At 47.0% G+C, this 23,884-nt stretch overlaps 1 protein-coding gene across 1 annotated transcript in view; it reads left to right on the top strand.

Annotated features, from left to right (window-relative positions):
- Positions 1–23,884, top strand: part of LOC122806553 (very-long-chain 3-oxoacyl-CoA reductase-like) — a 529,905-nt gene that overhangs the window by 78,837 nt on the left and 427,184 nt on the right. The gene's annotated exons all lie outside the window — the stretch shown is intronic.

Below are 23,884 nucleotides of genomic sequence, written 5' to 3'. Positions count from 1 at the left end.
AAGATACCATGCAAACATCTACTATGAGTATGTGTGCGCGCACACACAGACACACACACAGACACACACACAGACACACACACAGACACACACACAGACACACACAGACAGACACACACAGACACAGACAGACACAGACAGACACAGACAGACACAGACAGACACAGACAGACAGACACAGACAGACACAGACAGACACACAGACAGACACAGACAGACACACAGACAGACACACAGACAGACACACAGACAGACACACAGACAGACACACAGACAGACACACAGACACACAGACACACAGACACACAGACACACAGACACACAGACACACAGACACACAGACACACAGACACACAGACACACAGACACACAGACACACACACACACAGACACACAGACACACAGACACACACACAGACACACACACAGTTGCCAAGACGTCCTGATGATTGCAAATTCTTCTTAGTAGAAAACCAATTGGGCCACTCCAGCAGATTACTCCAAAATAAGTCAGTTTATTAACTAGTGGTTTTGTCATTGTCCTCCACTAACATAAAAGAATGGCAGTAATATTCACTTTATGCGTGGGAATTGAACACAAAACTTTCCATTTGTAAAGCTCATGCAATAACCACTGTACTACCGTGCACTCTGTTGGGAGTGCAAAATATTTTTACTTCAGTCTCGTGTTTTTCAGTTTTGGTTTGATACTAGGCCGGGGGGGGGGGGTATTGGCGGTCAGCTTAAGCTGTCGAACAGATGTTCTTCGTGTTTCACTGTTGCAGTCATCACATTTGGGTTATCTGCTTGCAGTAGCCCTTAGTCGGCCTGATTATCAAAGTCTTGGGTCCTGCGTCGGTTGCTGTCTCATCTTCCGTGACGTCTGGTAGTCAGGGGTATAAAGCATGCAGCCAACGCCATTAGATCAGTCTTTCTTGCCATGCGGTGCCCAAAGCAGAAGCTGTTCACAAGTGCCGGTTGGCCGACTCCTGAAATTTTCGTTTTTGAGTTTCAGAACCAAAGTTCTCAACTAAAGCTAAGTACCCTTTGGGGAAACTTTTTCTGCTCTAAACCGATGTCAGTAAAAGTCAGTAATTGTATTTCTTGTGGAAAGCAAATACCTCATAAAGATTTCCATTCTTACTGTATTCCTTGCCTAGGTCCTGACCACGACGTACCTCGCTGTCGGTTTTGTGCCTTATTTAAGCAACGAACTATTCATAGTCTGTATATTTACACTTCTAAATATTTTGGTGCGTGGTTTAATTAGCCAGATATGTCTTCGGTAAGCCATCCTACTACCGACATTCTGAAACAAATGCAAAGATAAAGAAAGAGACTGGCCACCTAGGTCCAAAGCTGCCGACGATGCTTCTCCTAAGCCAGTCGCCAGTTCACCAGTACTTAATGAGGCGCTTTTGCAGCCCCTGATACCCGCTACTTCAGATTCGCAGGCCTCTACTGAGACCCATTTGGAGTCCGGTATGCCACGAGATGCTGCAACCATGGAACCTACGGATGTCTCCACCTTGGATGGGTCCGGAGCCGCTGTACAGGCACCGGCTTCTGAGGGTATATTCAGGCCTACTGACTTGCATATTAAACCGACGCCATCTTCTTTAAGGCCTAAATGTCGAACCATGACTAGATAACAGACGTCCAGACTGCATGGTCAGGCCTCTATGCCTAAAAAACAAATAAATAAGAATGGCTGAAGACCTTATTACTTTAATCAGGTGAAGCCAACATCCCCCCGCTAAGAGACCTAGGAATGAATTTGCTTATGATGCTTTTCACCAGGATTTTGAAATTTCTATTTCCTCTGATGATCAGGATTTACCCTTGTCTGCCTATGGGGATTCTAATGCAGAGGACGCTATTCCCCCTGCTTCCCCCCACCAGAGGATTTCTCTTTTGGTGAAACAATGCATACTTTTAGGGAGCATTTTTGTTAGGAAAGTAGGATTACTCTGACTCTAAAAAGAGGCTTACTGATTTCTTACTCCTACCCCAGCACAGGCCTTTAGCTAGCCCTCCTGTACTGGACATTGTGGATGATGCCGTTGCAGAATCTAGTTTGGCCCCTGACTCTACCTCCTGCTCCCAGAAAACCTGACTGATATCGCAGGGTTCCTGACTCCCACAAGTTTCTTTTTAAAAATCCCATTGCGATCCAGAGACCATTTCACAGGGACCCAAGGACATTAAGGCTTCTACTGCCAAAAATCCTACCCCTTCTGATAGAGACTCCAGGGCGCTGGATAGATGGGATAAGAAGGTATACACTTCTGCAACCTTGGCCATCAGGGCCTTAAACTGCCAATTTCATATGTTAAAGTATCAGCAGCATATTATTGGATTGCTTAAACAGAAAATGATGTTGATTCCTGATTGTGCTGAAAATAAGGATTTACAGGATTTAATGCATTCTGCTGAACAGGTTGGAAAACATACTTTGCAATGTGGTTTTGATTCACTAGAGGCATCTTGCAGGGCTGCTGTCAGTGGGTCTGTACTTAGAAGGCATGCTTGGCTTAAGGAGCAATCGTTGCTAGATCATGTTAAAGCTAAACTACTGGATGCTCCCTTAAATCAGGACCACCTGTTTGGCACAAAAGCAGAAGAAGTTCTTAAAAAGATGGAGGAAAAAGCTAAATTATGCAGACTGTTAAAGATTTCCTGTAAGTACAGCCTCTAATATTTGGTAGGCATTGGCCCTCTAAGAATTGGTCCTTTCCTGCCTCTTCCAAGCCTTCTCAGTCCAAACCCAGATCCAGCAGAGCACACAGGCTTCAATCCCAGTGTACGCACAGGATTAAGCAGTGGGGGGCTCCCGCTTCCAAATCGGGAGTAGTAAGACTACCCCGCCCCCATGGTAAATTGTCTCGATGACTTAACTTTAAAACTTCCAAGCACTTCTCAACTGACTGCTCCTTTAGGGGGAAAGCCTGCTCTCCAGGCAAAAAAATGGAAACTCATTACCCAGGACAAATGGGTTTTAAATATAGTTTCCCAAGGATACAGATTTCAATTCCATACGTTACCAACCCCAAACGATTGGCCAGATCTACCCTCAAGTCAGTGGGCAGAAGCTCAAAAGCAAGTACTTTCTCTCTCAAGCGTAAAGGCTATTCAAACTGTACCAGAAGAGAAAAAGGGATAAGGATTTTACTCAGGGCTCTTTCTGGTACCCAGAAATGACAACTCTTGGTGCCCTGTCCTGGACCTAGCTAACCTTAAATACCTTTTTGGTCATTCCAAAATTCAAGATGCTAACTCTTCACTAGTTGCTTCCTATGCTAGGCAAAGATGCCTGGTTGGCAGCCTACCTGCATATCCCAATCAGGGAATCTTGCAGAAGATACCTACACTTCAAAGCAGGCTACTTGCACCATCAGATCTGAAGTAGTTACTTCATTTGTTCTGCAACCTGTGGGTTACGCATCCGACTTCGGATCTGAGCCGGCAGCTTCACAAGCTAAAGGATCCGAGCTCCTAGCTCCTCCCCCTACCCGTAATCCCCTGCGGCCTACTGCTTTACCTCAGATCAAGTTTGCCGCGGCTGAAGACAGCTACTCGTGAAGAGCTCCTTAAGCTGGGTGAGATCGTTTAGATTTTTTTCTAATTGAGAGAATTGTTGAAGTGATTTTAGGTACAGTTAGTATTATTTTCAGTCACATAGTTAGTTACCCACTCCTAGTTATCGTGGTCATTAGTTTTCTTTTCTCTCCCTCCCCCCTTAGTGTTTGGGGGTGTGTGTGTGTGTGTTTCATAATGGCGGAAGGGCACAAAGCCATTTATTCCAAGTGCACTGAGTGTGGCCATAAGCTTTCCCCAGCTGATGGCCACACTCAGTGTGTCTTGTACCTGGGGGTGGCCCATTTATCAACTGCTTGCCAAATCTGTGCAGCCTTTAATCCTCGGGCAATCAGGGACAGGAAGAACAAGCTGATCCTGGCAGGCCTTCTCCCCAGGACTCTACTTCTTCTTTCTCTCCCTCGATGGGTCAGGCTACTACCGTAGCCCCGACGCCTTCAGTTCCCCCTGCTCTGCCTGGGACTCAAACTCCCTCTACTGTGCAGAGCTCGGGGGACTGTAGTGCTTCTTTCTCCGGGGGAAAAAAGGCACAGGGAGAAAGACCGACACAAGTCTCACAAAAGGCAGGCTGAGGCTCACCCCTCAGCCCCCCCCTGCTAAAACTTCTAGTCCTCCCTCGAAGGTTCCCAGATCCTCCCCCTCTCGGCTCCGTTCGCCTCGTTTCTCACCGGAGGAGTACCGGTCTCCTTCGAGGTCGTCGAGGCGGCCCTCCCGGCCCTCTTCGACTTCCTGTAGGTCTACAAGGAGCCTTACTGACGCGGACATGGATCGGATAATGCGTCAATTCCTGCAGACCCAAATGCAGATGGGGGTGCTCTTGCCCCCCCCCCAGGGGGGGAGCTCAGTCCCTCTTTTTGCCCCGATCACTCCTTCTCCGACCCGGTTCAGGGTTTTGGAGTCATCGGATCCAGGCCCTTTCGGAGCCGGGGTTTCGTCGGCGCCGATAGCTCCGGTATCTTCGCCGACGTTGCCCTCGAGTGTGTCGGATCCTAGCTCTCGGGGCCGAGGACAGAGCTTCGGATCCATGGAGATTGGTGTACCTTCAGCTCAGGGTAGGTCGGAGCACACCACTCTCTGATCCGACTGCTTCGGCTCCGACCCCGATCCCTGCTTCGGAGCTGAGGAGACTGCTTTCGGAGCCTGGAGAAAGTAGTTCCCCTTCGGCTTTTGAGGTAGTGGAGAGGGTTCTGTCAAGGTCTTCCAGATCCCCGGTGTGGGCCTATGATCCTCCCCCCCCCCCTTTGCATATGGGTCTATTCTCCATCATCTGTCCTATGGGACAGCCTGCTCAAACCCTCCAGTCAGTTCCCTTGGAGGAACAGGACCCCGTGGGCGAGCCCTCCATGGACAGTCCCACCGAGGAGGTGCCCCGCAAATGGCAGTGTAAAAGGAGGCACTTGGACTCCCCTGAGTCCATCACCACAGGCACTGATGTGGATGAAGGGGAAGGTTCCCCAAGGTCACCCCCCAAGGATGTCTCCTTTGGAGACATCATGGAAATGTTGCGTATTAGAGGGGGGTGTTCTGCCCAAAAACCTTTTTCTGATGAATCTGTGTTCCTGGAGGCATTTGAGGCGGGCCCGTCTACCTCCTGGGTGCCCCCCCCCCCCCCGGCTGACCCCCTGGTGGACTTGATTACCACCAGGGTGTGGAAAGAACCTGACACCATGGAGCCAATCTTGAGACGTCCTGACAAAGTTCTTAGCCCCCCCCGCAGATAGGCAGTCTTGGGCTAAGGGGTCTCCTGTTGATGCCATGCTGGTGGCAGCCGCCACGAAGGAGCTCACATAGGAGAGTTCCTCAGTCCATCCTCCGGATAAGGAATCTCGGGCGATGGACCGTATTGGGAAGCGGATGTTTGCTTCAGCAACCTTTTCCATAAGGGCGCTGAACTACATGGCACACGTTATCAGGCTACTGCGAGACTTGATTAAGGAATACGCTGCAGCCCCTCCAGAGTCCATGACGGTCGTGGATAAGGACACATTTCTGACTCGTATGGCCACTCTAAAGTCCATCTCTAACACGTCCATGCAGTTATCTCTCGCGTTACGGAGGGAGCCGCTAGGGTCAGCGGAGCCGGGGTCGTCTTGCGGCGTCAAGCCTGGCTCCGCCTTTGCGATTTCACGGATCCCTTCAAGGTGTCCTTCGCGAATGCGCCCTTTGACGGATCTTCACTTTTTGGCAAGACCGTACTCTATACGCTGGTCCAAAGCGAGAAGGATGGGAAGACGCTGTCTGCCATCAGGGTCCGCTTCTTGACTCCCCAACGATCCTTTTCTAGGAATCGGAGGGGACAAAAAGTTGTGGTTCCGCAAATCTCAGCAGTCCCACCCGGCTTCGGACCCCTCGTCCTCTAGAGGCAGAGGAGGACAAGGCGGACGCCGGCCCAGAGGCAGAGGGGGGGCCGCGTAACTTTGGGTCTAGGGAACCTTTCTCGGACAGGCCCGTGCAGCAGCCCTGAGGGCTTACCCGACTGTCCCTCTCTGGAGGCAGTCAGGGGGCATTTATCGGAGCACCTGTCAAATTGGGAGTCCATCACGACAGATCGATGGGTGCTCCGAATCGTATCCAGAGGTTACTCCATTCCCTTCATACACCTACCCCCCAAAGTCAAACGCCTCCCAGATGTCCCACCCGATCCAAAGGGAGGCAGCAGCCTTAGAAGTAGCAAAGCTACTAGGGAAAAGAGCCATCCAGCCCGTCCCCCCTGACCAGTCGGGATTGGGCTACTACTCCAGGTTCCTTTTGGTGCCAAAAAAGAAGGGTGACTTAAGACAGATTCTAGATCTCTCCGCCCTGAACCTGTTCGTCCCCAAGGAAAAGTTCCAGATGGTCACTCTTCAATCTATTCTCCCCCTTCTTCGGGAGAATGACTGGATGTGCTCGATAGACCTCCAGGATGCGTACTACCACATCCTGATGGACAGACGATCCAGGAGGTTTCTCTGCTTCCGGCTAGGGGCCAGTCATTATCAGTTCAGGGTCCTCCCATTCGGCCTTACCTCAGCCCCCAGGGTATTCACCAAGGTCATGGCAGTGGTCGCAGCCCACCTGAGAATCCAGGGAATTCAGGTCTTCCCATACCTGGACGACTGGCTCTTCATCGCCCCCAGCAGGCATCAACTCGGAGTGGCAAGAGATTACACTCTTTCTCTTGCCCAGGAATTGGGCATTTCAGTAAATCTTCCAAAGTCCTCCCTTCAGCCAGTACAGGTCTTGGAGTTTATTGGGGCCCAAGTTGAACACACGCATCTGTCGAGCTCTGCTGACTCTGGACAGACTGAACAGCCTATCACATCAAGTTTTAGCCCTCCTTTGAAATCCGTCTCCTGCGGCGGAGTTAGTCCTGAGAGCACTGGGGTCGATGGCAGCTGCCATCGGTCTCTGTCTGCATGTATGCCTCCGGATGAGGCTCTTACAGTGGACTCTTCAAGTTCAATGGTCGTTAATGCTTCACCCGATCAATTCCCCGATTTCACTGAGCAGAATCTGCAGGGACTCCCTCCTTTGGTGGCTTCGCTCACAGGAGCTGCAAGAAGGGAGACCCTTTGTAATTCCCCCACACCAATCCACGTTGACCACTGATGCTTCTCGCCTTGGGTGGGGGGGGGCATTGTTCAGGCAGAACCGTCCAAGGCACGTGGACCCCCTTGGAGACCGCTTTGCATATCAATGTCCTAGCGATGAGGGCGGTGCTTTTGGCATTGCAAGCTCTCCACGACCTTCTCCCTCTAGGGACTATTGCGATTCAGACAAGACAACATGGCAATAGTCTGGTACATAAACAAACAGGGAGGAACCAGGTCTTACCCCCTTTGCCGAGAAGCCATGAGGGTATGGGAATGGGCAACGCACATTCCAGGTCGGTCCAAAACTGAGTCGGGTGATTCTCACTCCGTACGAGTGGTCTCTCAATCCTTCAGTTGCAAAGCCGATCTTCCGCACATGGGGTTGGCCTCGCTGTGATCTTTTCGCCTCTCCGTCAAACGCAAAGTGCAGCGAGTACTTCGCAATACTTCCCCCTCCAGGGGACGCTCCAAGAGATGCTCTGGTTCATGCTTGGCCGCCCGGTCTTCTCTATGCTTACCCCCCCTCCCGCTTATGGTGAAGAAAGCACGTCGGTTGGGGAGCAGAATGATCCTCATAGCCCCATTCTGGCCGCATCAGATCTGGTTCCCTTACCTACGGTCTCAGTGTTATTCCTCCATGGATCCTGGATCCCATTCCAGATTTGATATTGCATCCTGCGAGATTCCAAACCCTGAATCTGCTAAACCTCAAGCTGACCGCTTGGTTGATCCAATTCCTCTGATGGCTAGGACTCCCGGTATCTCATCACCAGTGAAGGCCGTTCTGGTGGTGGCCCATAAACCAGCCACCAGAAAAATTTACTATAGTAAATGGAAACGTTTTTCCATTTGGGCCGAAAGCAAAGGCATGGACCCATTTACGGTCCCTATTCCTACAATTCTGGATTTCCTGTCACTAATCTTTCAGCAGGGAGCAAGCACTTCCACTGTTAAGGTACAGTTAGCCGCTATTACCCACTTTCATGTGGGGGATGAACTAGGATCAATAGCATCCTCAAAGATCTGCAAAACCTTCCTCAAGGGCGTTTTTCTCCTAAAACCACCGGTTAAATCTGTAGTACCCCCATGGGAGTTAACCTTAGTGTTGCAAGCCTTGACAAGTCCACCTTTCGAGCCCGCCTCTTCAGTTTCTTTGAAATTCTTGTCTTGGAAAACGGCCTTTTTAGTTGCTATTACATCAGCCAGGAGGGTCTCAGAACTCCAAGCCTTGTGCATGAAACCTCCCTACCTCATTTTTCATAAGGATAGAGTGTCTCTCAGGACTAACCCCTCTTTCCTACCGAAGGTGGCTTCTGAGTCAAATATTAACCAATCAATTAACTTACCAGTGTTTTTTCCCAAATTTTCAGAACAGGGGGGAGTACACATTGCACAAATTGGACGTACACAGACAATTACGTTTCTATCTGCACAGGACTAAGGATTTTCGTAGGTCTGATCAGTTGTTTGTGTCTTTCGCCAGATCAGCTAGGGGAAAGGCAATTTCCAAAGTAACTCTGGCAAATTGGATTTCCAGTACATAACTCACGCATATACATCCTCCGGTAAACCAGTTCCTACGGGAATTCACGCTCACTCAACCTGCTCCATTGCTACATCAGCAGCCTTCAGGTCCAGGGTTCCTCTGGACGAAATATGTTCAGCAGCTACTTGGTCCACTTCTCATACGTTCATCTCCCGTTACAAATTAGATATGATTTCGAGGAGTAGGGCTTCCTTTGGCTCCACGGTGCTTCGGAATATTCTTCCGTAAGGCCACCCAGGGTTACTTCTAGAGGTAGCTGGGGACTCTGTCCCACAGGTTGCAGAACAAATGAAGTAACTACTTCAGATAAAGAAGTTATGTACTCACCATAACGTTCCATCTGAGTAGGTACTTCATTTGTCTGCAACCAACCCCCCCTCCATTCCCCCTAACCATATCGGGATAACTGGCCAACTGTAAAATGTTCTTTTGTCATAGCATGAAGTAGGGCTTGATCCTCTGTCGAGGGTGTGAGGTGTTTAAAGTTAAGCAAACTCGATCTGAGGTAAAGCAGTAGGCAGCAGGGGGTTATGGGTAGGGGAGAGGAGCTAGGAGCTCGGATCCTTTAGCTTGTGAAGCTGCCGGCTCGGATCCAAAGTCGGATCCCTAACCCACAGGTTGCAGACAAATGAGGTACCTACTCAGATGGAACGTTATGGTGAGTACATAACTTCCTTTTCTATGCACTGCCCTTTGGCTTATCTACTGCGCCCAGGGTATTCACAAAGTGCTTAGCTCCAGTCATTGCATTTGTAGGCAAAGAAATATTCAAATATATCCATCCCTGGATGATTGTCTAATTCAGGCAGAAAGCCAGGACATACTTTTGAGTCATCTGGCATTTGTACAAAAGGTGCTAACTTGTCTGGGTTACACCATAAACAAAAAGAAATCACATTTGGTACCCTGTCGACAAATTATATTCCTGGGAGCAAGCTTGAATACAACTTCCCAGATGGCTTTCCTCACGCCAGAGAAACAAATTCAATTGACAACTTACTTCAAACTAATGGCCTCAAACCTTGCTATCTGCAAGGCAAATACTGCAAGCCTTGGGGTTCACGGCCTCCTGCATTCTACTAATTCCATATGCAAGACTGCATATGAGGAAACTACAATGGTTCCTAAAAAAAAAAAAAAAGTCTATGGTGTCAACATTCTCAGGACTTATCATACCTTGCCTGCAGTTAGAGGCCCTTTGGTGGGCAGAGGCCTGCCACCAAAACAAGGGACTACCATTCACTCTACTCCCTGCCGCCCAAACCCTAATAGACGGATCAGACTATGCATGGGGGGCTCACCTGGCAGGGAAGTGCATTCAGGGCAAATGGAGCCCAAGTCAAATGCACCTGTGTATCAATCATAAAGAAATGTTAGCTGTACAGAATGCTGTGACAGCCTTCAAGGACCACATTTTTCCAGGACAGCTAATGGTAAAGATGGACAACACCACTGTTATGTGGTACATAAACAAGCAGGGGTGTACACATTCTTGCCCCCTGACTAGCCATGGCATTGTGGAACACAGCCTTGAGCTACCAAGTGCACCTACAAGCTCAATTCCTGCCAGGAAAATTAAATACACTGGCAGACGGACTAAGCAGAAACCTCATGGACCCACACGAGTGGAAACTGGAACCAAGGATTTTCAACATGTTGGCAAGCAAATGGGGGAGCCCAGATATAGACCTATTTGCCTTTCCCCAGAACTACCAATTGGACAAATTTTGCACAAGGACTCCCCACAAACAAGCCTGGAACGTGGATGCTCTGTCCTTCAGCTGGAAAAAACTATCAGTCTCTGCCTTCCCCCTCTGCCTGTGCTCTCCAAAGTACTACTAAAAATCAAACGGGACATACCAAGGATTATTTTAATTGCTCCAGACTGGCCACTCCAACACTGGTACCCCCTCCTGAGCAGTGTCACAGTTACCCCCATGGCACCTGCCTCAGACTCCTTCCCTATTGTCCCAGCAGGAGGACCAAATTCTGCACCCTCAGCTTCTAACACTGAACCTTGCAGCCTGGCTAATTGCCTAATCTCTCCTTTACCATCCCTCAGTAAATCTGTGATGGATCATTTTAGAGGCAAGGAGGCCTAGTACTAGAAAGTCTCATGCTGAAAAATGGAAAAGATTCTGTGCTTGGAACCAATCTCAAGGGATGAGCACAGCATCGCCCAATTTACCTCAGATTTTACAATACTTAACTGAGATGCCTGTCTTTTTTCCTCCATTAAAATCCGCGCCTCAGCCGTTTCAGGTCATTATAACCCATAACCTCCCCTCTTCTCTCATCCACTGCTCAAACAGTTCCTCAGAGGGGCCAAAGATTTAAGACCACCCAGGAGAGCTCCAATCCCTACCTGGGACTTTAACTTTGTTTTGGAGAAACTGTCTACCTCCTTTCGAGACAGCTGCTAATGTGGACTTAAATTTTCTTTCTTGGAAAACAGCTTTCCTATCCGCAATCACTTCAGCTAGAAGGGTATCTGAATTACAGGCCCTTATGGCAGTGGAGCCTTTCATCATCTTTCATGCGGACAGGGTGTCCCTCAGGATCAGTCCATCCTTCATGCCCAAGGTGGTATCCAGTGTGGCTCTTAATCAGTCCATTCATTTGCCAACCTTCTTTCCCAATCCACAGAACAAAGGGGAATGGATACTGCATTCCTTGGATGTGCCCAGACAACTTAGATTCTACTTGGACAGGACTAAACCTCAAAGGAAATCTGAACAACTGCTGGTGGCATTTGCTGCAGGGGCAGAGGGGAAGGCTGTTTCAAAGCCAACAATTTTTAAATGGATAGGCCATTGCATTCATTTCTGCTATAAGCACCAGGGAAAACCTATCCCCCAGGGGATCATACCTCACTCCACCAGGGCTGCATCTACCTCTACAGCCTTTCTCTGAGGTGTCCCTACCAGGGACATCCTAGAAGGTGCTACCTGGAGTTCTGTACATTCTTTCACCAAGCATTATCATTTGCCAGTTTTCTCTAAATCCAGAGCTGGCTTTGCCACTGCAGTCTTGCAGGGCCTTATAGCTGGTCCTAATGCTATTTAAACTCTACCTCCCAACCATAGCTTTGGGAATCTACCCAAGTGTAATGACTGCAACAGTGAAACACTAAGAACATACTACAGCTGTGTACACTTGCCATAAATGTAGATGTTAGAGTGTATTCACTGTTGCAGTCCTGGTTACCCTCCCTCCTGCCCCCTAACTTTTTTTGGTTATGCCTCTACTTTCTTTTACTATGCTTAAAAGCTTTTTGATGTATTTGTTTTTTTGTTGGAGGTATATCATTGTACTTTTATATCTAATTGCTTCCCATTGGGGGGGGGGGGGGACCTGACATCTGGGGCAAGAAAAACTGATGCAATGGCGTCGGCTGCATGTTTTATCCCCCTGACGTCATGGAAGAAGGGACAGCAACCGAAGCAGGACCCAAGACTTTGTTAATCAGGCCGACTGAGGGCTACCTGCAAGCAGATAACCCAAATGTAATGACTGCAACAGTGAATACACTCTAACATCTACATTTGTGGTAAGTGTACACAACTGTACTTTGCCCATGTTGGTAATGACCAGGTCTAGGATATTGCTGCCCCTGGTGGGGGTGTGAATAAGTTGATCCAAGGCATTGGAATTTATGAATTCCAGAAAACGTTGAGCAAAAGAGTTGGTACATGAATAGTTTTCCCAGTTAATGAGTAGGTAAAATCGCCCATTATTAGGGTGTTGGGTTGTACCTAATATTTTCCATTGTATCAAGAAATGAGTGGGAATCCTGAGGCATGGTGTGGGGGATCTGTAGCAAGTTACAATTTGGATTGGGGTCTTGCCCATAGTTAGTTGCAGTTAGATAATCTCTGATGCATTATGCTGAGCAACTAGGTGGAGCTTGGAGGTGTGGATATCCTTAATGAGTATGGATACGCCTCCACCTTTAGTGTTTCGGTCCAGGTTAGGATGGCCGAAAAATTGTGGTATGAATTATAGCCTGGTAATGCAGGGGTGCTCTTTGGAGCCTTGAACCAGGTCTCTGTCACTGCACAGATGTTTGTGTTCTCCATTTTAAGGAGTGCTTCGAGTGAATGTATTTTAAGGTTTAGACTTCTAGCACTGAGTAGCGTTATCCTCAGATTTTGCTTGCTTGTACGTGTTAAGGTGGTGAATTTGTCATTTGAACCTTGCCTAAAAAAGGCACTATAGGGGTGGCAGGAGCCTTGGCCAGTATCCAGAATCCCAAGGGCGGCAGATGTAGGCCATCTCTGGCAAAGCATCGTGGTCTGTCGATCATGTCATCCCAGACAGATACTGGATCCCCTTAGAATGACACAAGAAGCTTAGCCAATTGTTCATGTCAATCATTTTGTCCTTGTACTGTGGTATCATTCTGGGTGATGGCAGGATGCTACTCATGGCTAGGGTCATACCTGCCTGGGCTACAAATCGGAGAGCTCCTCCATGTCTCTCTTCATGTAGTCCAGGGAGTTATGTCTCAGGTCATTCACACCAACATGGACAATGACAGCATCATATTTGTACTTGTGGAGTGACCTGAGTGTGTGCGTTATGTGGCAGATCCTGGCACCTGACAGGCAGCTGACAGTAACTTTCTCCTTGTTTAGCCTGGTGAGTGAAACATCAGTGTGCCTGACTGTAGAGTCACCTATGACTAGAGTGAGTACATTGTTATGCCTTATGGGCTGTGGTTGGGTGGCACACTGAGTTTGTGGGCTGTGTGTCATTTGGGTTGTGTTGGAGGGGTGGAGGTTGCTTGCGTTTCTGCTTTGGAGGTCTCTGTTGCTTGAGCAGATTTTTATTGAGAGCCTCCACGAATGTAGGTGTGTGTGTTTCGTGTTTCTGTGTGTGTGTGTTTTGGTGTTGTAGGTTTTGAGGGACTATGTGATGAGTGTGGTGTGGTGCAAGTGTTTTCCTTCTTCTCTTGACTTTCTAATCCAGTCTTGGGTGAAGAGATCTTTTCTTCTAGTTGGGCTATATAAGTGCATCTCTCACAGGTTGTAGTGTTGGGTGGTAGGAGGAGAGGGTTGTCTTTGTACATGAGGCAATTGCAGCATTGAGCAAGATGCTCAGATTCATCAGGTAGATGGGAGAAAATGCCGGGAGCTGACCCTTGCATATGCCTGGATAGGTGCTTCTATATTAAGTACTAAAAACTGTTTTACTCTAGACTAGTGAGGGAAGTTGAGTGCTGTAGTAATTTGTAGCTTATTTAGTGCTTACAACGAGTTCTGAACAAGTACTGAGCTCAAAGAAACTGATTTTAGTGCTAAAACTAAAAAAACTGGCTAGTTCTAAGAGAAAATTTGAAGAACACCGGGAATAGTTTAACCCTAGCTAAGTGGCGATGCATAAAGTGTGTGTGTACATAATACATTATATATATATATATATATATATATATATATATATATATATATATATATATATATATATATATATATATATATATATAAACAGTAGCAAAAGCAAACTGATTTAAACAAATTAACCAATAAAAAGCTAAAAACTGAGCCCCATTCCAGCAGTCTTTGATCAGACAAGTTATAGGATGCAGGGGAACCTTCTCCGAAAGAGATGACCTGGATTAGTGCTCAAGTTATACAAACAAAACTAGATTCAGGATGCCTGAATCTATTCTATGCTACAGCAACCAAGGCGCACCAATTTCAGAAAGAAACAGTTCAAATAAGCAGGCACAATAAGCCTTTAAACAGAAATCACTGTCTCAGAAGGGTAGAATATAGCCTCTCCTCCCACAAGAGTGCAGACCACAAACCTTCTTAATGAAAAATAACTGGCCTGAAGCCCAAGTGCTGTAACCAGAACGAATACACTTTGAAGGCTCAGTGTATGTTCTTCTAAATCAGCAATTCCCAACTTAGAAGGATGTAAGCTACCTGTCCTGCCACAGCAGTGCAGACCACAAACCTTCTTGATGTAAAACAACTGGTCTGGAGCCCAAGTGCTTAAACCAAAAGGCTTAGAGTAACAGTTACAATTTAATCAGGCTACTACCCAGCAGTAATAAATGGAGCAGAATAAATGCAATTGAGTACTTTTAAGAAGAGGCAAAAGCAAAATAAACTGCACATTTTTTTAGTAAAGTGCAAGGAGAGAGGAAGAAGGAGCAGAAGAAAAATTCAAGGTTAAGAACTTAAGTGGGCTGGCCTTCTCGAATGTTCTCTCTGTATTAAGTAGAGTGAACATCAGACTGGGAAGGTGTATCCCAGATCAAATTTACAGAAGCGGTGGGCAACTGCAAAGCCACCACAAGAATAGGGTGGGGGGAAGGGGGCAAAGCAGTTTCAGGACAGATGAGAAACAGAAAACCATGCCAGAAAATATATAAAATAATTCAGTCAGGCAAAATTAAAACAATGCAGAACTCTGAAAGGTTAAAATGCCAAGAAATATACTAGTACAATCAGCGATAAATTTCCAGATTGTTTGAGAATCACACTGCAGCCAGAACACCAGGAGTTTCCAACAGTGTATTTTGTTTTGATTATACTACTGTTAAGAACTGCTTGTTAGAATTAAGCTAACACTTGCAACTTATAGGAAAAAGTTTTGTGAGCATCGAAGCAAGGCAGATGAAAGTGTGTGTGAATATGTTGCTGAACGGAGCACTTATTTTCATAGGTGGGTGGGTGGATGTCAGGTCACCACTTTTGAAGGGCTGGCAGACCTTTTGGTGAGTGAACAAGCCCTTAGCACTTTGCCTAAGGACATGAGGATCTGGTTAGCTGATAGACAATGTGCTACTTCAGATGAGTTGGGGAAGAAGGGAGACCTATACCTACCCAGCAGGGCATCCATGCACAGGAAAAGGACCCCCCCCCCAGTAAGGGTCTACTTTATTCCCTGCGAAAGCCGAATCTGTCTAATACAATTCGCGCGACACACGAGTACGTCAAATGCACTAAACCGTGAAAGTGGAAATATTGAATTTGCATAGTTGGCCCGTCTGCAGAATAGCTCCGTAAGGTAAGTGTGCGATAGTTATAGGGTTAGGGTGCGGGTTAAGGTAAGTGCATAGATAGGTAATGTATGTAAGGTTTAGTGTAGGGTTTTGTTAAGTGCATGTGTGTGGAATATTTAGTTTGTTTGGGTATAGCTTAGTAGGGTAAGTGTGTGGTATTTACGGACCTTAGGGTTAGGGAGGGGTTAAGGATAGTGCATAGACAGTTGTGTATATAGGGTTTAGTGTAGGGTTAGAAGTATGGCTTTGGTGCTTTACTTTAGGGTTAGAAGTAGGGTTTTGGTCACTGTGTGTATCTTTTTTTTTTTTTTTTTTTACTGTTTCGGTAGGTAGTATGTTGCGGGCGGTGGGGTTGGTCAACTATGAGAGATCGAGATTTTGAATTTTGTGGTTTAGTGCATTTATGTTTGCGTTTCACTCATATGGTTTGCGCGAGTTGTATTTGACCGATTCGGCTTTCGCGGGAATAAAGTAGACATCCCCCCCCCAGTACTGCTCATAGGTCTAAAAGAACCCATGGTGGGCAGCCCAGATTGCCCCAACTGAATCTGCCAGTAACAGGGGAAGCCACTAGTCCAGGTACACATTCAGGACCTAGGGTTAAATGTTTTGAATGCAGCCAGTGGGGCCATGTGGCATACAGAAGTCCACAGAAGCAAGGTAGGGAACAAAAGGTGAGGGAAGCCAGTTAGTGGGGAAGACAAAATGCCAATAGTAGGTTGTCTTGAGACAACAGGGGTACTGAACTACCATTCTGCAGATGTCCTGATAGGGAAGGATTTGGATGAGGCAGTACCATGTGCTTATGCAGTTACACGCAGTTAGGCTAGGAGACCAGCATGTGGGTCTGGTAGCCTGGGGGAGACACAGACAGACTGCATACTTGCAGCCAGGACTGGTGAGGTGGTTACTTCAAGGAGAAAGCTACTCTGTAGCAGTGAGACTGAATGTGAGCCACAGCTGCTTGTGGGTATTGATGTTCTCTTTGACGGAGTGATTGCAAAGGTAGAGGTGAGTAAATACCCAGGCTGACATTGAGGCACCACTGTCAGAGGATGCCAGACTTCCTGTGGAAGGGGAGCTGGGAAGGGTTGCAAAGAGAGAGTTGAGACAGGCTCAGCCCTCAGACCTTGCATTGCAAGGCCTGAGGCAAGTAGCTAGTGAGGCACCTGATTCTCAAGGGAAGGGGGATTCTGTATACTGGGACAAAGGCTTACTGTAAAGAGAGTGGACCCCTGAGGGAGGGCTAGAAGGTGAGAGTACAGCAGTTGGTAGTGCCTAGAGCCTACCGTCTGGCGCTTCTAGCCATAGCCCATGAAATTCCCTTTGCAGGTCATATGGACATAAAACATACAAAGAGATGTATTATGCAGAACTTATACTGGCCTGGAATTTCCAGAGCTGTAACAGGGTACTGCAGGACCTGTGAGCAGTGTCAAAAGGTAGGCAAGGCAGGAGCCAAGGTGATCCCTCCTTTGATGCCTTTGCCTGTGATTGATGAGCCATTTCAAAGGGTAGCTGTGGATATTGTGGGGCCTCTGAGTACCCCAAGTTCCACAGGGAAAAAGTATATCCTAGTGGTAGTAGATTATGCAACAAGATACCCTGAGGCAATGGCTTTGTCCTCTATTGAGGCAGAAAAAGTGGCAAATGCTTTGTTAGAGATTTTCAGCAGGGTAGGTTTCCCAAAAGAAATAGTGACTGACAGAGGTGCCAATTTCATGTCAGACCTGCTGGCTTGTCTGTGGAAGTACTGTGGGGTGAAGCACCTGATGACCACCCCCTGTCATCCCCAGACTAATGGTCTTGTTGAGAGGTTAAACTCTACAATCAAGTCCATGCTATGGGCATTTGCAAACAGTTTAAGAGGGAGTGGGACAAATATTTGCCCCATCTGTTTGCTTACAGAGAGGATGTTCTTCATTCCACATTGCTGCAGTCCTAACACTTGGGTAGTCCGCTGTCCCAGTCGGCCCGAATACCAAAGTATATGGCTGACGTCGGTCAAGGCGCATTAGTCTGACGTCAGGACGTCAGGGTACAAATGCGCATGACCGACGTCATATCCTCAGTCTTTTTTGCCGCATGGTCCGATGCAGAAGCAGTTTTGCGAGTGCAGGTTGGCGTTCTGAAATTTTCTGAAGTCGGAGTTTCAGACCGAATCAAAGTTGGCTAAGTACCCCGTTGGGGAATATTTTGTTTTTTTCTTGCCTCAGTATTTAACCGGATGTCAGAAAAAGTGAATAACTGTATTTCTTGTGGGAAACCGATACCTCATAGGGATTACCATACCTTGTGTATACTTTGTTTAGGGCCTGAGCACGACGTTGTTGGATGCCGCTCTTGTGCTAGATTTAACAAACGCACTATAAAGAGAAGATTAGACTGTGCCAGGTTAGTTTTTGGGAAGCGTTGTAATTATAAAATGCCGTCGGATGCTCCGACGCCCGCTTCGTCCAAAAAGCGCAAGGACAAAGCAGCAAAGCCTAGGTTGGAAGAACCGTCAATCCCGGACGTCGGTTCTTTAGAAGGCTCAGTGGAGCCGGAGGTTCTGCCAGAAGTTTCTTTGGAGTCTCAGGAGAGACTTTACTGTTACAAGATGTGTCCTCTCAGGAGGTAGGCCAGGCTGAAGGGGCTTCTCAGGTGGCTGTTCTCCCCTCTCTTCCTAAGGTGGTTAGGCCCTCGCCTTCTGTTTCCAAGGCTTCTTTGAGAGGCAGGCCAGGTTTAACTTCAGTGGGGGTCTCTCCTAGTTCTTCAGGATCTTTGCCTAAGAAACATATGCTTAAAATGGCAGAAGATTTGATTACTATGATTAGAGGTTCTATGCCCCCTCCTGATAAGAGGCCTAGGGTGGAACCTGAGCTTGAGAGTTTTGAGCAGTGTTCGAGGCTTCTGAGTCTTCGGCTGAAGACTTGCAGGAGTATCCTCCTTATTCTGATTCTGATGTGGATGATTCTACTCCTTGCTTCTCCTCCTGAGGATTTTTCTTTTCGAGACTCTTCATTCCATGAGGGAGCATTTTAAATGGGAAGGTCAAGATTTCTCTGATTCCAGGAAGAGGCTTAGGGAATTTTGTTTTACCCCAGCATAGGCCTTTAGCTATACCTCCTGTTCTGGATGTGGTGGAAGATGTTTTTGCAGAGGCTTCCCTGAACCCTGATTCTTTGCCTCCTGCCCCAGTTAAACCAGATAGGTATTATAGGGTGCCTGAAGCTCATAAGTATCTTTAAGAGTCCTAGGGCAGACCCGGAAACTGTTTCTCAGGGGCCTAAAGGTGTTAAGGCTTCTGTTGTTAAAAATCCTGTTCCTCCTGATAAAGAGGCAAGGGCTTTGGATAGATGGGGAAAGAAGGTGTATACTTCTTCCACTTTAGCCATGAGGGCTTTGAATTGCCAGTTTCACATGTTAAAATATCAAAATTATCTCCTTTCACAATTGAAGTCTAAGGTGGATGCTCTGGCGGAAGGTATTGAGTGTAAAGAGTTGCAGGATTTAGTTCATGTGTCTGAACAGGTGGGTAAGCATTCCTTGCAATGTGGTTTTGATGCTGTGCAGGCCTCTTCGAGGGTGGCTGCCACTGGTTCTGTTCTTCGTAGGCACGCCTGGCTGAGGGATCAGAATTTAGCTGAGCATGTTAAGACAAGGATTTTGGATGCTCCGTTACAGTCTGACGTGTTGTTTGGTTCGCCTGTGGAAGCAGTTTTAAAGAAAATGGAGGACAAGGCTAAGTCTATGCAGACTGTTAAAGATTTTTTGCAGGTTCAGCCTCCGAAGTTTAGTCGAAATTGGCCTACTAAGGGATGGACATATCCTGCTTATGATTCCCAGTCTAGGGGTAGGTCTAGACGTGGTAGGGGCAGAGCTCAAGGTTCTTTTAGGCCTAGAACAGGGAGTTCACCTGCTCAGTCTTCTGGTGAGGGCAGGGGTCAGTCCTTTCGTAAACAGACCCAATGACCTGCCTTTTCAGCTGCCAGTGCTTTCTCGTCTGGCAGCACCTTTGGGAGGAAGGCTGGCACTTTTCAAAGAAAATTGGAATTTAATTACCCAAGACAGATGGGTATTGGATATCATTCACCACGGTTACAGGTTTTATTTCCATACCTTGCCTCCTTTCAAAGGCATGCCAGACATTCCTCCTCTACAAAGAAAAGCGGCTCACAAGCAAATTTCTCTGTTACTCCAAATAGGGGCCATTCAGCCGGTTCCTGTGCCAGAAAGGGGCCTAGGATTTTATTCTCGCCTGTTCCTAGTACCAAAGAAGGGGAACACGTGGAGACCAATTTTGGATTTATCTATCCTCAACACTTATCTGGACATTCCCAAGTTCAAAATGTTGGCGTTACAACAGCTTTTACCTCTGCTGGGCAAAGATCACTGGATGGTAACTTTAGATCTCAAGGAGGCTTACCTTCATGTACCTATCAGACTAAGTTGCAGGAAGTATCTGCGTTTTCGAGCTGGGAATTCCCATTATCAGTTCTCTGCATTGCCCTTTGGCTTATCTACTGCGCCCAGAGTATTCACAAAGGTTCTGGCTCCAGTGATAGCTTACTTCAGGCTAAAAGGAATACAAATCTATCCTTACTTGGACGACTGCCTGATTCTGGCTCAAGAAAAGGAAGACCTTTACAGCATTTGGAATATGTGATAGCAGTGCTAAGATGCCTGGGGTATTCTGTGAACGAAATAAAGTCCAGTCTAGTACCCTCTCAAGACATGTGCTTTCTGGGTGTGAGACTGAATACAGCAACCCAGATGGCCTTTTAACCCCGGACAAACAAAAGAATCTTTCCCTTTACTTCCATCAACTATCTCTTCAGTCCGGGCTGACTGCAAGGACAGTCCTTCAAGCCTTAGGGTTCATGGCATCTTGTATTCTGGTACTTCCCAATGCCAAACTGCATATGAGGAAGCTGCAATGGTATCTCAAAATGTATGGACACAGCACTGCCAGGATTTGGACACTGTCATTCAAATAATACCTTGCATTCAAAAGGAATTTTGTGGTGGGCTCAGGAATGTCACCTAAACAAGGGACTCTCTGTGACCCGGCCAGAGGCGAGTCAGATTCTAACGACAGATGCCTCAGACATAGCTTGGGGAGCTCATCTGAATGGAAAGTGGATACAAGACAAGTGGCCTGCCAGACTACAGCATCTACATATCAACATGAAGGAGATGTTAGCAGTCCAGTTTGCATTAATGGCTTTCAAGGAGTTACTTCTTCCAGGGCAGGTGTTGATTCTAACAGACAACACAACTGTCATGTGGTACATCAACAAACAAGGGGAACACATTCTTACCCTCTATGCAGGCAAGCAATGATTTTATGGGAGACTGCGCTCAGCTTGCAACTAACTCTTCAGGCAAGGTTTCTGCCGGAGCACAGAACTCCGTAGCACATGTGTTAAGCAGACAAATCATGGTTCCCCACGAGTGGAAACTGGCTCTTCCTGTATTTCGTAAATTGACAGTGTCATGGGGAACTCCAGACATAGATCTGTTCGCTTCTCCACTAAACCACCAGCTGCCAAAGTTTTGCACGAAAAGGTTTCATCACACAGCTTGGAAAGTGGATGCTCTTTCTTTCAGTTGGAAAAATCTTCATGTGTATGCCTTTCCACCTCTGCCTCTTCTCCCAAAGGTACTCCTAAAGGTCAGACAAGACAAGCCAAGGATGATTTTAATAGCTCCAGATTGGCCTCTGCAACACTGGTACCCATTACTGAGGAGTCTGGTAAGGAAGCCTCCATGGCCTTTACCTTTGATTCCACACCTGTTGTCTCAGAGGGACAGTCATCTACTCAATGTCAAGCTTCACTCTCTTCATCTAACAGCCTGGCTTATTCTATTTTGAAACACAGCAGGTCTCAACTTCCTCAACAAGTTTTAAATGTGATTATGGAAGCCAGAAGACCTAGTACAAGGAAAGTGTACGCAGAAAAATGGAAGAGATTTTTATTTTGGAGTGCAGCAAAGAATTTGGAGGTTTCTGAGCCTAATTTGAGTGTGGCTCTTCAATATCTTACTGAGTTATTGGACAAAGGTTTGTCTTTCTCTTCCATTAAGATTCATGCTGCAGCAATTTCAGCTCACTATGATTGTGACCCACCATTGTTTTCTCATCCTTTGTTCAAGCAATTTCTTAGAGGGCAAAGAATATAAGACCCCACGTAGAGCTCCTACTCCTGCTTGGGATCTCAATTTTGTGTTGGAGAAACTTACTCTACAACCTTTTGAGCCTCGGCTACTGCTGAATTGAAATACTTGTCATGGAAGACTGCTTTTTGTTGGCCATTACTTCTGCAAGAAGGGTTTCTGAATTGCAGGCCCTTATGGCGGTTGAGCCTTTTTTGATTTTCCATAAGGATAGGGTATCATTACGTACTAATCCTTCCTTTATGCCTAAGGTGGTTTCTAGCGTGGCTTTAAACCAAACTATTCATTTGCCTACTTTCTATGCAGATCCCCAAAATAAGGGGAAAAGATTTTGCACACTTTAGATGTACACAGGCAGTTGCATTATTATTTAAGCAGGACTAAGGATTTTAGGCAGTCTCAGCAGTTGTTTGTTTCTTTTGCTTTGAGTTCTCAGGGCAAGCCTGTGTCAAAACAAACTATTTCTAAGTGGATTGGGTTTTGCATTGCATTTTGTTATTCCCATCATGGCAAGGAGATTCCAGCTGGGATTAGGCCTCATTCCACTAGGGCTACTGCCACTTCAACAGCATTTCTAAGGGGGGTGGCAACTAAGGATATTTTGGAGGCAGCTACTTGGAGTTCAGTGCATACTTTCTCTAAGCATTACCACCTTCCTCTCTACTCTAAATCTAGGGCTGGTTTTGCCACAGCTATTTTGCAAGGCATGTTGACAGCTCCTGCTTCTTTATGATTTGCCAGCCTCCCTTACCTCTGCTTTGGGATTCTACCAAAGTGTTAGGACTGCAGCAATGTGGAATGAAGAACATAGTACAGTTTTGTACCTACCATAAATGTAGATGTTCGAAGATCCACATTGCTGCAGTCCAATTTACCCTCCCTCCTTCCCCTCTGTGTTTAGGGGTGGTTGTGTGGGTGGGGTTATACTCTTGTAAATTTGTATATATTGTGCATATATTTGGTGCAGGAGTGTTTTGTGTTTTTTGGTTTTGGCCTTATCTTTTTAGGGTCTTCTGACATCTGGGGCAAGAAAAGACTGAGGATATGACGTCGGTCATGCGCATTTGTACCCTGACGTCCTGACGTCAGACTAATGCGCCTTGACCGACGTCAGCCATATACTTTGGTATTCGGGCCGACTGGGACAGCGGACTACCCAAGTGTTAGGACTGCAGCAATGTGGATCTTCGAACATCTACATTTATGGTAGGTACAAAACTGTACTTTCCCCAGGAATCCACAGATTATTCACCCTTTGAGTTGCTGTATGGGCATAGGGTGAGGGGACCTCTAGATTTAATTTGAGATTAGTGGGAAGGTGAGTGTGAATCTCTCAAGAAGTCTGTTGTTCCATATGTACTAAACCTCAGGACAAGGCTCAAGGAACTCATGGGCTTTGCCCAGGAGAACCTGGCAGAAGCCCAGCAAAAGAAAAAGGTATGGCATGAAAGGACTGCTCGAGCTAGAGAGTATGCTGTACGGTAGCAGATATTCCTGTCAGATGCAACAAACTGCAAGCAAGGTAAGTGATATTAACTACATGGTGGAACTACTAGGCAGGAGGCAGGGCACAAAATGTACCATGTTAACATGCTGAAACCTTACCATGATAGGGAGGCCCTTGTGCTGACCATTTGCAGTGGACTGCAGGAGGAGTCTGAGGGAGATCGGGTGACTGATCTCAGTGAGGCTCGGACTGACACCTCAGTTGAAGAGGTAGCAATGTCCCAGCAGCTGTCTCCTACCGAGGTTCGAGAAATCCAAGCAGTGTTAAAGGAGTTTGGGCTCGGACTGACACCTCAGTTGAAGAGGTAGCAATGTCCCAGCAGCTGTCTCCTACCGAGGCTCGAGAAATCCGAGCAGTGTTAAAGGAGTTTGGGGACATGTTCACTGGGAAACCAGGGTGCACCCAGCTGGTGCAACACCAGGTGGATACAGGACCCCAAAGGCCTATTAGGCAGGCGCCTTATAGGGTGCCTGAGAGAATCAGACTCT

Source organism: Protopterus annectens, chromosome 7.part0, assembly GCF_019279795.1.
Source record: "Protopterus annectens isolate FY-2018-M chromosome 7.part0, PAN1.0, whole genome shotgun sequence".
In the NCBI taxonomy this organism is placed as follows: domain Eukaryota; kingdom Metazoa; phylum Chordata; order Ceratodontiformes; family Protopteridae; genus Protopterus; species Protopterus annectens.
This window is presented reverse-complemented; position numbering and strand designations above follow the sequence as displayed.